The following is a 14,632-nucleotide window of genomic DNA, read 5'->3' as shown; positions in this document are numbered from 1 at the left end:
ATCTTTCTCTTACTGACCTTGCTCCTTAAGTCTAGTTAAAGTGAGTAGCAGTAGCCAAGCTGTCATGATCTTGGGGCTGTGGATGTGGCCTTTTAACCGGGCAGAAGTGGCAGGAGGTTTCTGCTGTCACTGTCTCTTTGCGCTGTTTCATAGCTGCAGGGTAAACATCCTTGATGAATGGTGCAGTAAAGGCCTCAGTTTGTTCACCCAAGCTTTCCTTCTTTTGTTTGTCTTGGTTTAGATTCAGCCACCAGGTTTTTTCACCCAGCTGCTTCTCTCGCAACGGCAGCAGTCAGGCAGCTTCTTTAACCTTACCCACATCTACAAGGCAGTTTCTCTGTATTTTTTTTCCTCTCATCTTCGTGATTACAGAACTGTTTTTCAGAACTCAAGTCTTTTAAGTTTCTACAAGACCCTAGTGTCACAGAGATCTACCTGGGACATTTAACCAACACATCTAACAACAAATCCAGTCATGAGTTGCTGGGGCAGAGGAAAGGTAGGGCAAGTGAAAGAAAGAAGTGAAGTTAAAAGCTTCCTTCCCTTGTTTCCACAAGAGGCCTTACCATGGGCATGTAGGCCTTCACACGGTGCTTTGTTCTCAGATCCTGATATTTCACCTTTGCCACTGAAAATCTGAGGTTGCCAAGATTAGGTGGCCTGTTTGCCCACTTTGTTTTGATGGACTAATTTTGGAGGCAGTAAGTGCTGTGCTGCCTTCCTCTCTTTGTTGACTTGTCAGCCTGATATTTTCCCATTGTGAGACTAATCTCTTTGCTCAGACTCTTTCCTGATGGTTTTGGGTGAGAACAGGGAGTGGACATGAGGGTCTCAACTGAAGACGTGAAGGGTGATGTGTTTTTATGAATGAAGAGGCATATTATGTAAGGACACAGCCTCCCTGGCCCTGGCCCGTGCTCTGGCTTCCTGCTCCCGAAACCTGTCTGCTAGACCCAAACCTGCTGTTCTTCTGTAGTGGAAAGCTTGGGGGTGGAGGAGTGAAAGTGTCCCACAGATGGAATGTCACAACTTGAAATAACTTCCTGGCATGAGACCTCCTAACTCTTTATACTGTCGTATGGTTTGGTCAGGAAATTTGGACTGAAGTAGTGGAATATGCCTTTTGCTGGTTGCAGGGCACAGGAATTAAACCCCCATCTCTAGACATAGGCTGCAGGTGATTTCCAAGGCCTGCTGGGTGAAGCAGAAGGAAAGTCTGGGAGATGTGAAGTCCCTGAATGCCCCAGGTGTACGTGAGCCTGGGAGGAGGTTTGGGGAGCTGATGTGCCTTGGCACCGCGCTGCCAGGGGCTGCTGCAGCTGTGCGCTGCAGGCACACAGGGGGCCCTGGCTGCTGCCCTGCGTCAGGGGTGTTGGCTGACACCTCTTGAGCAGAGGCTTGTTCAGATCCATTAAAGCGATCTATGTGCCCTGAGTACATGCATGTGTTTCCCTTCTCTCTCTCTGGCTGAACAGTGTTCCCGGACACCCCATGTCACTCACCTGGAGATGTTCAGCTGTCTGCAGTCTGTCGCCTTTATTTTGACCTAATTCTTGGAGCTACAGAACTTAACACTCCATGTGCTATTGAGGAGGCTGGCTCTGCCTCTGTGGCAAAAAGCCTTAATATACAATTATGCCTGTGGTAAAGCTGTCAAAACCTGCACATCTCTTGAACACTGAACCTGAAGTTACTGCCTGGTAGGCCAGCTGTTTGCTAACTACTGTTTGCTACCGCCTGTTTGCTAACTACTTTTGAAATGCGGCTGCCATGCGAACTGCACATCACCAGACCAGCACTGAGTGCACACTGCAGGAATGTAGTGGTTTTCCTATGTGCTTGGGACGTTCTTTTTATCTGACAGGGAATTTAATAAAGCCTTTGTTTAAGAAAATGGGAACCAGTTTGTTGCTTGAAGGACTTTGGGATTCTGCTGTGCCAGGTAAAGCGTGCTGTGGGATGGATGGCAGGTGTGTGGGGTGACGGGAGTTGGTTAAAGCTTTGGAAGATTTCCTTTAAAGCTGGTGTGACACTGAACTCTACTCAGCTGCTCTGGCCTCTGGAGGCAGGAGTTAGTTTGTGGGGTGTTTTGGTTTCCCAACTCTCTCTGCAAAGAGTGCAGGGAGGGATGTGCTTCCATAACCTTTCTGTCCTTCGTCCTTTAGAAGGGGAAGGACAGTACGCTGCCAAAGGTCTCTTGAATCTCCCAACTTGACTCTGGGCAACGTATAGCTTATTTCTTGTAGACCTATTCTGGTAGTACACTACAATCTAGACCAATTATAATGCAGTATTAAATGAAAAGGACTTTCTGACTTTTTGAGTGAACTGATGCTGAATTGGAGGCCCCTGTATTTTTATTTATAATGGAATAGCAAACAGATGTAGCAAGTAACGTGAAAATGTTGACTTTAATTTATATTTTTTAATAAGAACCTGAAAAGTCTGAAGTGGAGCTCTCTCCGTGCCTCGTTGTTGACAGATTTATTTTCAGTTAAAGCAGCACTATTTCCTGCTCTGCTTAGATATCAGCTCTACTCTGCTTACAGACCTGGTCTGGTTTTAAGAGGCCACAGAATAAGATGGAAGAAATCTAAGAATTTCAAACAGGGAGACCTTTTTTCGTTTAAAACCACTCAGTGTTTCATGATATAATGGCAACCATGACACCAGCTGTGCTGGGCTGATCGCTCTAAAAATCCTAAATCATGACGTCATGACAGCGTTAGGGAACCGCAGGCCTTTCAGTGGGATTTCGTGCCAAGCTGCTTGCATGGAAATAAGTCTCTCCAGTCGAGCATGTTGCACAACTTGAGTGGCAGCAGAAATCCTTCCGGGACATTTTTGCAAGTTATGTTCCATTTTCAACTTTTTCTATCTACTTTAAAATCAAAACCAATGTGCAACTTCTTGAATCTATTCAGCAGGGTTAGAGTAGAGCCTGCCTTTTTTTTTTTTTTTTTTTTTTTTGGACTGTTCTTGCTTTCTGAAGAGGTTCTTCACTGCAGTGTAGTGTGTGAGCAACGTGCTGGCCAGGCCTGTCTGGCCCATGTGGCTGGGGGACAGGGGAGAAGTCCTGCGCCCTCCTCCACCCCTTGCTGGCAGCTGCTGCCCACAGCAGTATCAGCAGCCAGGAACATGTCCCTGTGTGTCTGCACAAACCGCAGTGCCTCCGCTGGCAGTTGCAGATCCGTGCTGCAATGCCAGGCTGGCGGCAGCGCCGAGGCACAGGCACCTGAGCCTTCCTGCAGCTTCCAGGCATGATGGTGACTTCTGCTGATGTGGAAAACAGGTGCCTGAGGACGACAGAGTCAGCAATGCCAGCTCCAGCCCTGGACTCTGCTGTCCAGGGAGCGACGTGTTTCCACGAGACCAACTTCTATCTCCAGTTTGCTGTAAGGCCAAGGCTGAATCTCCAGTTAACTGTTCCTGTAGTTCAAGTGCTCACTCTTTTTGTTAACAGTTCAATAAGTGAATGGAAAATGAGAACCATGATGCGATAGAATTCCTAAAAACCTTGAATAGTCTTATTTGTATTAAAATTGCAAGGTCGTAACTCAGAACCACAATAGAAAGCAAAGCTTAAATTGTGGCTGGGTTAAGAGATAAGATTTGTATTTGTGGCCTTCACACATCCTGAGAAGAAACATGCCAACTGTGTTTTGATGTTTAGCTTTTTATGCACATTTCAATAATTGGGTTTCCTGATCCACACAAACTTCATATTGACAAGGATGGTGGTTTTTGGTTTGTTTTGCGGTTGGTTGGTTTGTTTGTTTTTTTCCTGGCAGCTAGCCAGGAGCCGAAGTGCAGCATCCCATTTGCATAAAACCAAAGAGATTACAGCTGCCTTCATCTCTCATACAGATGCAGGGTACCACCCGCGGAGACAACAGGTTCCAACTTGCCGTGGTCCTTTTGATTTGTGCTACTTACCATTTGGATCAGGAGGGAGCGGTGCATGCCGGGATAACTGGGATAACGTGCTGGCTCTGTGGGTGGTGCCTCCCTATTAAAGGTGAGGGTAAGCATGAGCCTTTCAAGATCTCCAGTCCAGCTTGTGTTCTGCTTGCTTGTATAGATCCTCTGAATGACCTTAACTTGTAAAAGGGCAAGGATGCTTGTTAGAGCTGGGAGGAGGAAAAAGGAGCGCAAAACTGGATCAGGTAACAAATGCAAGGCTTGCAGAGGGGTGGATGTTTTCTGGAAGGCTTTTTCCGAGTATGAAAGGAGTTTCAAAAGAGTATTTAGAAAATAGCCTGAAAGTTGGAATGAGTGCTCTCTTTCTTTTGAGTGCGTGCTGGCTTCTCCTTTGAGCCTGCATGAATGTAGGATGGAGTGGTGCTGACAGCTGTCACTTTAGTGGCCTCTTAGTTCTGGAGCCTTTCATAAATTTAAAAGCTCGCTGCCCTCAGCTTGCCAGCCTTTAGCCTTAAATTTTGGTATTTAATGGGTCCCTCAGTGCTTTCTAAACCACATCCCTAAAGCACCGCTGAAATATTACACCAAACTCCAAGGTGACAGTGAACACTTTTAAAATGGTGGAGACTGACTCTGCCCCTCTTTGTTTTCATGAAAATGCAATAAAGGGCCTTTGGGAAGACAGTAAATTAGAGAGGAGTGGTACTTGTTGTGGATCCATATTTCACATAAGACTTTGAAACAATTTTGCAGAGTTCAGCATGTCAGCCTTGGAGAGATGAAAGATCGGATCACTTTAGTTTGAGAGTTGAGCCTGGAATTCAAGGAAAATTATTTAAAACCCAAGCTTTTCTTCTACATCTTGTGGTGTCCAGTTTCTTTCAAGTGTGATATTGAAGCATACTTCACACAGAGGAACTTGAGGACTTTCTTAAATAATAGCATCGATGTACAAGTGCTCACTTGGTCATCCTGATTTTGTTTCACCAGGCTGTTACCTCTGAAGTCAAAGGATGCCTCCTGTGTCAGGGCTGGCTGCTTGGTAGCTAATTTGGCACATGGAATAGGGAAGTGAGGCTGAGTTTTGGGGACATATCCTCAAGTTGAGGATCAGGAAATAGTGGTTCTGCTCCTGGATCAGACTTTTGTGAGGTATGACTGTGATACGTTGGTTGTGTGGAACAGCCGTGACAGCAGTGAAATTATGGGGATTTGATGTCACGCTGAGGAGCTTCTTCCAGGTCTTTGTAGCTTCCTACTTCATGTTGCCATAGCTTCGTCTGTGGGAATTGGACTTTAGCCAGTGCACTGAAGAAATGTTTCTTCTGGGTATTGTTGCTGGAGGTGGAGCATCTGCCCCAGCTTAAAGGGAATGACGTGCAACAGAACACTGGCAAGCATGAGTTTAGGAAGGAGATAAAAGATAAGACTTGGAGAGTCCAAGATGTGTACCAAACTCTCATGTTCCTTTTTCTTCCTAGGTCTCATTTGTCTGTCAGAGATTAATCCAGATGTGATGCTTATTTTTCTAGTTGGAAGGTTCATGGCAGAGTGGAGAGAGAGACCGCAGAATTGGGGAGTTCTGTGTCAAAAAAAGTATTTCCTCCTAACAATAGCTCGTTTGAGAAACCATCAAAGTTGAAATGAGTAGTTTAGCTGCAGGGATGGCAATAAGGTCTTTTTTTAAATGGAGTTGTCTTGTGGTTGGATTTTTTTTTTTCATGTCTATAAAGATATGAGTTAGACTGAGCTTTTCCTAAAATGAGGATGCTTTTAACAGGTCTCACCTGTATGGATTCTTTGGTGTCTAGAAATAGAGTTGTGCTTCTACTGAAACTTGCTTACTGGGAGTGCCTGTAGATTCTTCTCTTCTGCCTGGTTGTTTGTTTTTGCCTGCTTTGTAGAAATGTAGTATTTTGGGGACAACTCTCCCTTTGAAGGACTTGATTGAATCTGACCAATGAGTTAAAAAATTTTGGGGAGATTTTAAAGAAGCACATGTACAAGTGTGATCATGTAAAGTTCAATTCCCTGTTTCCCAGGCAAAAACCCAGTTAGATCAAGTGTCACGCTTATTTCCGTGCCCCATTGACAGTGTCCTTCCGATGAGTGAGGCAAAGCACCAGGACTGTTTAAGACTTGTGTTTCTCTGCTGGAGGCAGACCTCCCTTGAAGCCATGGTCACCGCAGGGAAATCTTTTTTTCCCTCCTCCAAGGCGGAATGCACTTGGCTTCAAATGTCATTTGTCGGAGGCAGTTAGCACCAATAATAACATGAAAGATGTAGCCCACCTACAGAGAGAAGTCCACTTTGTGCTGCGAGCTCTCTATGTTTGTGTGCGGAAGTCATGGGACAAGAGCATGTTTGAACTGTGCTAGATTTGGATTTTTTTGTTGAAGCATTGAAGGAAAACCATTTGACATTTACAGCACAGTAGTTCAATTTACAAGAAGGACTGTTTTCAATAAAAAAAGAAAAAAGATTGGAAGTAGGTTTATAGCTGAAGGTTGCTGATGGCAGCCCTGCTTCCCCTTTAGTAGCGCATCTGCACATGCATCCTGGTAAGATGAGCCTCTTGCTGCCATGCAGGGGAAGGGGCATGGTGTTCAAACTGGATGATTTCTTTTTGTCAGCAGAACTTTGACTTTTATGATCTTGGCATATGGGAGAAGAGTTGGCCTGAGACTAGGCTGCCTCACTCTGATCTCCCAGCTGGGTGCGTGCTGCATGGAAAGAGGAGCGACTGGGGATCAAAGTTGGGTCGTCTTGTGAAAAAGTGTTTTGTTTGATAAAGATCTGTTTAGGATGCTCTAAAAAGCGAGAATTAAAGTAGTGTTGTTGTATGTGTTGTTGTTTTGGGGTTTTTGTTGTCTTTTTTTTTTTTTCTTCAGTGGGACATGAAGGTAAAAGCATTTTTTGAGCTGTGTGGCCATTCTGGCTGCGAGATCAAAGGAGGGTTGGCTTTTTTTATCCCTTTGCTTGCTGGAATAATGATACTAACAAAATGGATGTTTGAAGAGATGCATCTGAATGCCGTTATTCAGACCTAATCCCCTTTTTTCCCTCAACACAGATTTAGCATTGGGAGCATGCCTTCCTGACTAGTGCTAGAATAGTCTTGTTTTTCTTGATGGGACAGTGGTTACAATTCGTAACCACAAATTACCATGGGTAATAAAATGACCAATTTTATTTGAAAATTTGAGCTATTGGTATCTCTCCCTCCTAAGCTGGAAACTCCACAGTGGTTACCAAACTTGGCTGCCTCTCTACTGTCATCTCAATTTTGAATCGAGGCCCAATAGGCCCTGACACCAGGATAACAAAAGAGGGCTGCAAATCTTTGGTGGTCTCCCATTCAGATGGTATTCCCTTCCTGGGACAAAGGGGTGGCTGGGGCTCCTGAGTGCCACTCTGCCTCCAGGGATGGCAAACAAGGAACAGATCATCTGGTGGGAGGCATTTTTTGATCAGCTGACAAAGCTGGGTAGATGGGATACCACCTGACAAAGGGCTGAGGTTTAAAGGAAGATTTTTGCAATGGGTCTTAAGAACAAAAAGGAAAAAAAAAAAAAAAAAAGGCCAGAAAAGTGGTTTTTGCAGATTGTAAGCAGGGTGGGCGGAGGTGGAGGGGGACCCGGCCATTCTTGGGGAGCTCTGATTTAAGCCCAGAGGACAGAGACAAGGGAAGGAGGGAAGAGCGCACAGATGGCTCATTGTTTTTTCCAGCTCCTCATTCTTGTGCTGCTGAAGCGAAGGGCAATTGTTTTAAAATCCCTTTTGCAAAGAGCGCTGTTTGCTTTTCAGCTATCCCTCCTCCCTGAAAACGCAAACTGTAAACCAGAGGGGTTGGCCTTTAACACCAGCACCTCTTGTTTTGGAGGGTCAGTGCTCTGTCCCAGGGCCCTGGGGCAGTGGCTGGGCCGTGTGGCATCGCTCCTGCAAGGGATGCGGGGAAGGACCAAGGCATCGCTCCTCAAAGGGATGGGGATGCAACAATATCTGATGTACAGTATAGTTTTCTTACAGCGTGTTTGGTTGGTTGGTTTTTTTGTAGCAAATAATTCGTTAGTATAGAGAAATACTGCCATTTCTATACTGTTATTCTTTCTACTTCTCCAGTTGCACTGGTGTAGCTCCTTCCCCTCCTCCCCTGTGAATTGTTGTGATCTTTCTGGAGCAGGGGCCTTTTTTGGCATAGTCGACAAAAATAAACCGTAAAGGCGGCTGTTGTAACGAATAAGGCTCAACAGGGGAATTTTACCAGTAGAACTACAGCAATATAATTATACTGGTAGGCTAGTTACAGTAAATTTCCTCATGAAGACAAGCCTTAAGTTGACATTTCCTAGCTAAGTTGAATCCATATGTATAACTTTATTACGCAAAATAATATGTCTATGGGCCTTGAATTCTTTTTTACCCAGAAGAGTAACATTAAGCAGGAAAGCAAAGAATTTAGTGTTCGGAGATGGATGGGGGATTTTCTGTAGCAGAGTGGCTGTGATGAGCTGTACGCTGAACTCTGTATTTCACTGGTTGTTCCTCCTAAAGTGATCAGCAATGTGAGGAGCGTGTTTGTGCTTCCTGCACTAAAAAGTAAGCTGTACTGAAATAGGCTGTAAATTGATGTCTCTCCCCAACTTTACTCCTGTTTGTAAGAGAGGCTGAGCCATTTTGCAGTTTCCATAACTGAAGTGGTTTGGCTGAGAAGCAACACATTTTGCCACTATTAAAATTTTTAGGAGTAAGCCTGGACCCACTGAAAGGAAGGGAGAGAATTACGCTTTCTTCTCTCCTTTGTTTGATTTAAAGAGACCAAGATTTATTTCGTCCTTTTGGATTTTGTCCTACAATGGATGGAGTCCATGTAACATTCACAAGGCAGGTGTTTATTTCTATAGATCAAAAATATCAGCCTATGATTCCTGCTTCTGAAAGTTTTCAACACTTCAAAGGAACACTAGTCATGCAGGAGAAGCTTAACACTCAAAGGCAGATTAAAAAAAAAAATTAAAAAAAATATATAGTAGACTTTTAATTGCAGCTATCTTTTGTTTCCCTTTTTGGGAGTCTTTCACCAGCAGCCTGGTGCTTTCTTTCCCCTGGAATTGCAGGTGGGGCTCCAAGGGCCTTTTCCTGCCTGTTTAATTGGTTAAGATTTCTTATTATGCTCATTGATATGTTTTTGAGCGTAGCGTTTACAGTGAGATGAGACTATGTAACACCTCAGCAAGTAAGGAAGTATTGCTTTGATTTCAACAGCTGATGAAGTGGAAGATGGGGAATTGAATCCTAGATCCAGCAGGATACTCGGGTGCCTAAGTCCTGCTTGAACGCTGGAGTTCAGGCTCCTAAAAGCTCCTAAATACCTTCTATGCCTCAGGCTCATTTATTGCGCAGCTGAGAGCTTAATTATATGAGAGTCCTAAAAATGTGCTTGTGGGTGTGCTAAAGTTGTTTCTTTTAACCTATGTTCTTTAGTCAGCAGGAAAGGAATGGGAGACAGCAGTGTTTATAATCTACATAACATGTTGGAGCCCAGATCCTGAGACTTTCAGGCAATACTGAAAAAAACTGACTGTAGTTGTCAGTGTAGCTTCTGGCTTTGGTTTTTTTTTTCCTCTTATTCTTTCCAGCCTCCCATACCGCTTCTGAAAGCCGCTTTTGTTATGCCAATGGGTTCCTCCCAGCAGCTGCAGGACTTTCCGCAGTAGGAGCTGGGAAGGAGGCAGCAGACACTGCAAGGAGAATCGGTGCCCTTTTCCCAGCTGCTCCCCGAGTGCAGCAATACCGCCCTTCCCTGCCACGCTGGCTTGAACTGCCCCTTCACTTCTGTTCTTTTGCCTGGTGAGGTTGCAGCTGAGCCCTTAGGTGGAGTTTTGGAGATGGGTAACATTACCATTCCCCGCAGGCTGTGCAAAGACCAGTGTGTCAGAACTGGGGAGTCAGTCCCCGTATGAAATGGGATCTGTGCGCAGATGGAAGGCTGTCTTCCCTGGCGCGCTGTGCAGCGCGGTGACTGCGTGCTGTGTTTGCAGAATCACCTCCAGCTCAGGCCAAGCGAGAGCAATGTTCTGCTGGACCTTGTAGAAATGAAGGATAAGTAGCTCTGAAGTGCAGCATAAATAGCTTAAGTAAAATGTTGGAGTACAGATCTTGGCGAGTTGTTTTCTTTTTCACTAGTTCCCTGCCCCTTATTCTGTGAATGCCACAGGAAGTCCTTATTGTGCTCCCAGCTATTCTTTCCAGAGCCTTTCAGTGGGCATTAAGATGATGCAACTCTGCAGCCCCTTCCCCGGGCCATTGTGGTGAGGCTGTTTGTGTTTTCCCGAGTTGCTGCGGTACCTGTGCCTGCAGCGTGCTGCCCAGAACCTGCTCTGGGGACACCTCAGCTGGGTTGGGACAGGTTTCTTCTGGCTGTGAGGTGGGAAGCCTGGGTGGCTCTGTGGATAAATGTGTGAGGCCTCAAGCTGAAAAGCACAGCCAGTCCTCTAGTCACTTGATTTCACGTAATTTATTTATTTTTTAATACGTGTTTTGGAAATTGTGAAGATGAAGTGGCTTGGTCTTGTCAGTTTAGTTATGACTGTAATGGAAGATCAGACTATCACCTACTGGTAAAGCTACGTCCATGCACCATAAAACAGAGAAAATAAAAAGTAAACTGCCCATATGTGGGCATCTTCTGCTGGGGTAGAGTGACATATCCCGTGCAACCTCCTGTTTCATATTTTGTTGTTTTAGTCATTTCCTATGTTCAGTATTTGTCCATGCTGTGCAGAATGTGGAGTTAATTTCCCAGCTTTTGTGACCTTGATAAATGGAGTATGTAAGCATTTCCTATACGATGAGTTTGTCATATTTCCTTTGAAGCAGGGAAATATCATTATTTTACATCTGAGAGTCAAATTCATAAGTAATTTGTTGAGGAGGATGGGAAGACAAGGGATTCAAACTCAGGTCACCTGCATGCTGTTTTAGGAGTCTAAGAGTGTTCTAAAGTTTCTTGACTTAATGTTAATAATGAAGCAGATAAATCCCTTTGGCAGCCTTTTCCCCTTAATCTCCATGCACTATCCATACATGTATGACTGTATGTTGACATTCTCCAGAATGAGACGATGATGCTTCCAAGTCTCTAGAGCTCAAAAGGATTAACCTCCAGCAGCTAAGAGGGATCCTATCCTTCTTCCAGATGCTGCGACTTTCATGGCATTGACAGCTGAACCTCAAAGCAGCAACCCCTAAATTCCCTTTATTTGCAGCCCAGCACATTGAAGTGACCTGAAAACTGATGGTGGTTTACTTTAACGTGATAGACTGGAGAGGGCATAGCTCAGGAGCTGAGTATAGTAACCGCTTCTGTCAAAACAAGTTTAACTCATGTTTTCGTGAATTATCAGCTGTGGGTTCTGCCAGCTCAGTTTTGGATACAGGGTACTGGTAGTAGAAGTTCATACCTGTGCTCTTGGCTGTGTTCCTTCATAGGATCACGGGTTGGAAAGGACCTCCAAAAGTTTCCAGTTGATGCCTGCTCAGAGCAGCAGCTTCCACAGCCTCCCTGGATCCTGTTCCAGCGTTTGATCACTATCCCGTGAGAAAGATGTCCAGACACATGTAACATTGACCTTTGCCATTTCGCTATGTGTCTCTGAGAAAGGTCTAGCTCTGTCTTCCCTTCACCCTCCCGATAGGTTAGTTGAGCAGTAACATCCCCCTCTCTTTTTAGGCTTCTTTTATTAGAGCTGAGCAGACCCAGCGCCTTTCCTCACGTGATGTAGCTGACTGTGGTATGGACACCTTTTAATGACACTTGTGTGCCAAGTGCTTCTCGCATGCCTGACTGATTTAGGTGTCTAAAAAGTGGCCAGTCCGTCAGATCTACAAAATGCATACAACAGTTCCCGTGCTGTTTGTGTCTAAAGCTGCTGGAAACCCTTACTGTATTATCATGGAATTCAAGTGACACTGTGTCTCATAAGACAGTTGTGTCTGCAGAGTTAGGAGCAAAATTGATTTGACTCTGTAGTCTGAAGGTTTAGAGGAAACAATCAATTTATCTGTTGTATAAACGTTCGTTATTTACACAAACAAGAACAAAACCTAAACTCTGAATCTCCAGGCTTCAGGGGCAAGATTGCCACCGGCTGAGTTTTGAAGAAGCTGAATAGTAAAAAGTGAGTGAAACTTAAACTGAAGTCTCCTCTTCCCCCTGTAACAGCCCTTCATGCACTGAATGGCAGCTCAGTGAAGCACAGTTCTGTTTGCGTACTGGCCAGGACAAATCGATTCACAAATATTACTCAGGTCTATCTCAATGTAAGTTTTCTAAGCAGACACTACGTGAGTGTTTCAGAAAGCTGAGAAAGCTGCCTCCAAATAACTACAGAGCAAGTGCCTCTGCATCTGTTTGGATTCAGATGTTGGAATAATTCTTTAAAAACAATTTAAGTTGCTGTTTCTAGAAAGATTTTGCATCTGGTTGATGGCGTACAAGTTTGATATGATGTACTGCAACAGCAGGCTCTAAGCAACAGCTTTGGACAAAGCCATAGACTATCACAAGCACCATGTGTCATTGGCTTTCCAATCCTGATTTTACATGAACAGAAGCCTTTGAGCATGTATTCTTTTAGCATTTGTGTTTGCCCTGCTTATGCATGAAGCTTTTTCTTAAATCAAGCTAGAAAGGAGTCCAGTAAGACCCTGCGCACAGGTTTGGGGTGGCAAGAGCTCACGGAATTTCCTGTTGAGCACTCTGAAGAGATAACCACCCCCTGCTTCTCTCAGATGTTTTTATGTGCTTTTCTTTAAAATTGGTGCTTTTTTAAATGCCAGGAGATAATCTGATAGAATATGTAAATAAGCAGGTGGGTTTTGGCCAAAATAACTTTTCTGGATACTTTTCAAGCCTTTTATGTAGGGGAGTTGCTCTGCCCATTGTCTTATGAAATTGCCTCACAGGAGCATCCCAGCATGCCATCAGGGGGCTTGGGTGAGACTTAGATTATTTGACAGCTGCACTAAAACCGACCACTTCCCATTAAGCAAGATGCTGGAAGCACTAGGTGGGGTGACTTTTTTTTTTCCCCTTTTCTTTTTCTTTTTTTTCCCTTCCTTGAAGTTCTGGAATCTTGAGCGTCATTTGCTTATAGTGCAAAGACATTGTGTAACACATATGGAGCTTGAAGTCAGAAGGCTGACTCACTGCATCGTCTTGTTTGGGACACATCAGCTCCTGCCTGACATCCTTCCCGGGAGATGGAGACACTGAGGTGTTCGACTCAATGGCAGTAACAACCTGCTTCTCCTTGGGTTTTAGACAGGAGACCACCCGTTGTGTTGCTTGTCTGTAAGCAGATATGGGCAGTGAAATGGAAATTGTATACATCTTGATTTTTCTCAGGGAGGACCTGTGAAGTCATTGAGTACCCTCAGTCTTTTTGTTACACCAGTCTTCTGTGTTGCTAATATTAATATCTTTGCTAGCTAATAGAAAAATCTTCCAGGATAGTTACTAGCTCTGCAATATTAAAACACTAATGAGAGCTGGACCTTGAAGTACTTTGGTCTTGTCAAGCAGAGTGGTGGACACTGCCCATCAGCTTGGTTTAACCACCTTCTCAAACTTCTCAAATATCCTGATAGGTTGACCTGGAGTACTGAAAGCAATGGATTGGCAATTACTGTGGCTTTTTATTGAAGGGGCAGGGTCGTGGAGATGATGGTAGAATTAAAACTGTTTTCTGATGGAAATAACAGCAGCTCTTCCAGATGCCAGGCTTACAAGTGTAGTGATGCTGTATTTCTGCAGCCTTCAAAAGGTTATCAGAGTGGCTCACCCGTGGCAGAGCAGGAATCTTTGTAGAAGATGAGGGGAAATGCGATTCAGGAGTTGAAGCAAAAGACATCTGTGAAGCAGTGGCATGAAGCGACTTTAACAGAAGTAATGGTGATGGAGCTGAAAACTGCAGCTGCGACAAGTCAGTCCAGAGTGCAAGAGCCTGCGCTTGCTGCCTGGGAGAGACCTGGTTTGTCTCCCTGGAGGTGCTGGGAGTGGAGCTGTGACTTCTGAAAGTGCAGTCCTGACTACCCCTAAATACCCTGAAAGAGCTTTCTTCTTCACTGGCTGAAAGAATCATAACATACGTAAACTCTCATTTTCAGGGGTTGGTTCACTTAATATATTTCTATACACAAGCTCTTAAACTCTCAAAAAATAAACACCTGGTACACTCTGCTCCTTGTCCAGAGCTGTGTAGCTTTCAAAAGCAGAATTTCAGAACTACAGCCATTTTGCACTGCACTGCAGAAGCAAACTTTGTCCCCTTCCTTGCAAAAGTGAGAATGAAAATTCGTTGGCAAATTGCTTTGATTTAAACTGAAAAGCCTTGGGTTCTCAGAGCTGCTTTTAAAGCAAAGGGCTAGTTTGGCTTTTGATCCTCTTAAGCTGGGCTATTTGATGTGAAAAACGCGCTGGGTGCTCTGCTGCAGGGGGGAGCAGCTTCTCAGTTCTCTGTGTGTGGCTTCAGGAGAGGGGCTGGGGGGGCCCGGCTGCACGGCTCTGTAAATAAAGAGGCCTCTATTTCTTTGGATTCTTTTGCTGGAACTAAATATCGTGATCAGTGAAACTCTTACCTCATTAAAGGAACAAGCCAGGCTCCTTCAGCGTATGTGCAGCGCTGCAATGTGGTCTGTTCTGCAGAG

At 44.6% G+C, this 14,632-nt stretch overlaps 1 protein-coding gene across 2 annotated transcripts in view; it reads left to right on the top strand.

The window, feature by feature from the left end:
* The window catches only part of SUFU (SUFU negative regulator of hedgehog signaling), a 100,387-nt gene that overhangs the window by 7,687 nt on the left and 78,068 nt on the right, over positions 1 to 14,632 (top strand). The window lies entirely within an intron of this gene.

Source organism: Caloenas nicobarica, chromosome 7, assembly GCF_036013445.1.
Source record: "Caloenas nicobarica isolate bCalNic1 chromosome 7, bCalNic1.hap1, whole genome shotgun sequence".
Taxonomy (NCBI): Eukaryota; Metazoa; Chordata; class Aves; order Columbiformes; family Columbidae; genus Caloenas; species Caloenas nicobarica.
This window is presented reverse-complemented; position numbering and strand designations above follow the sequence as displayed.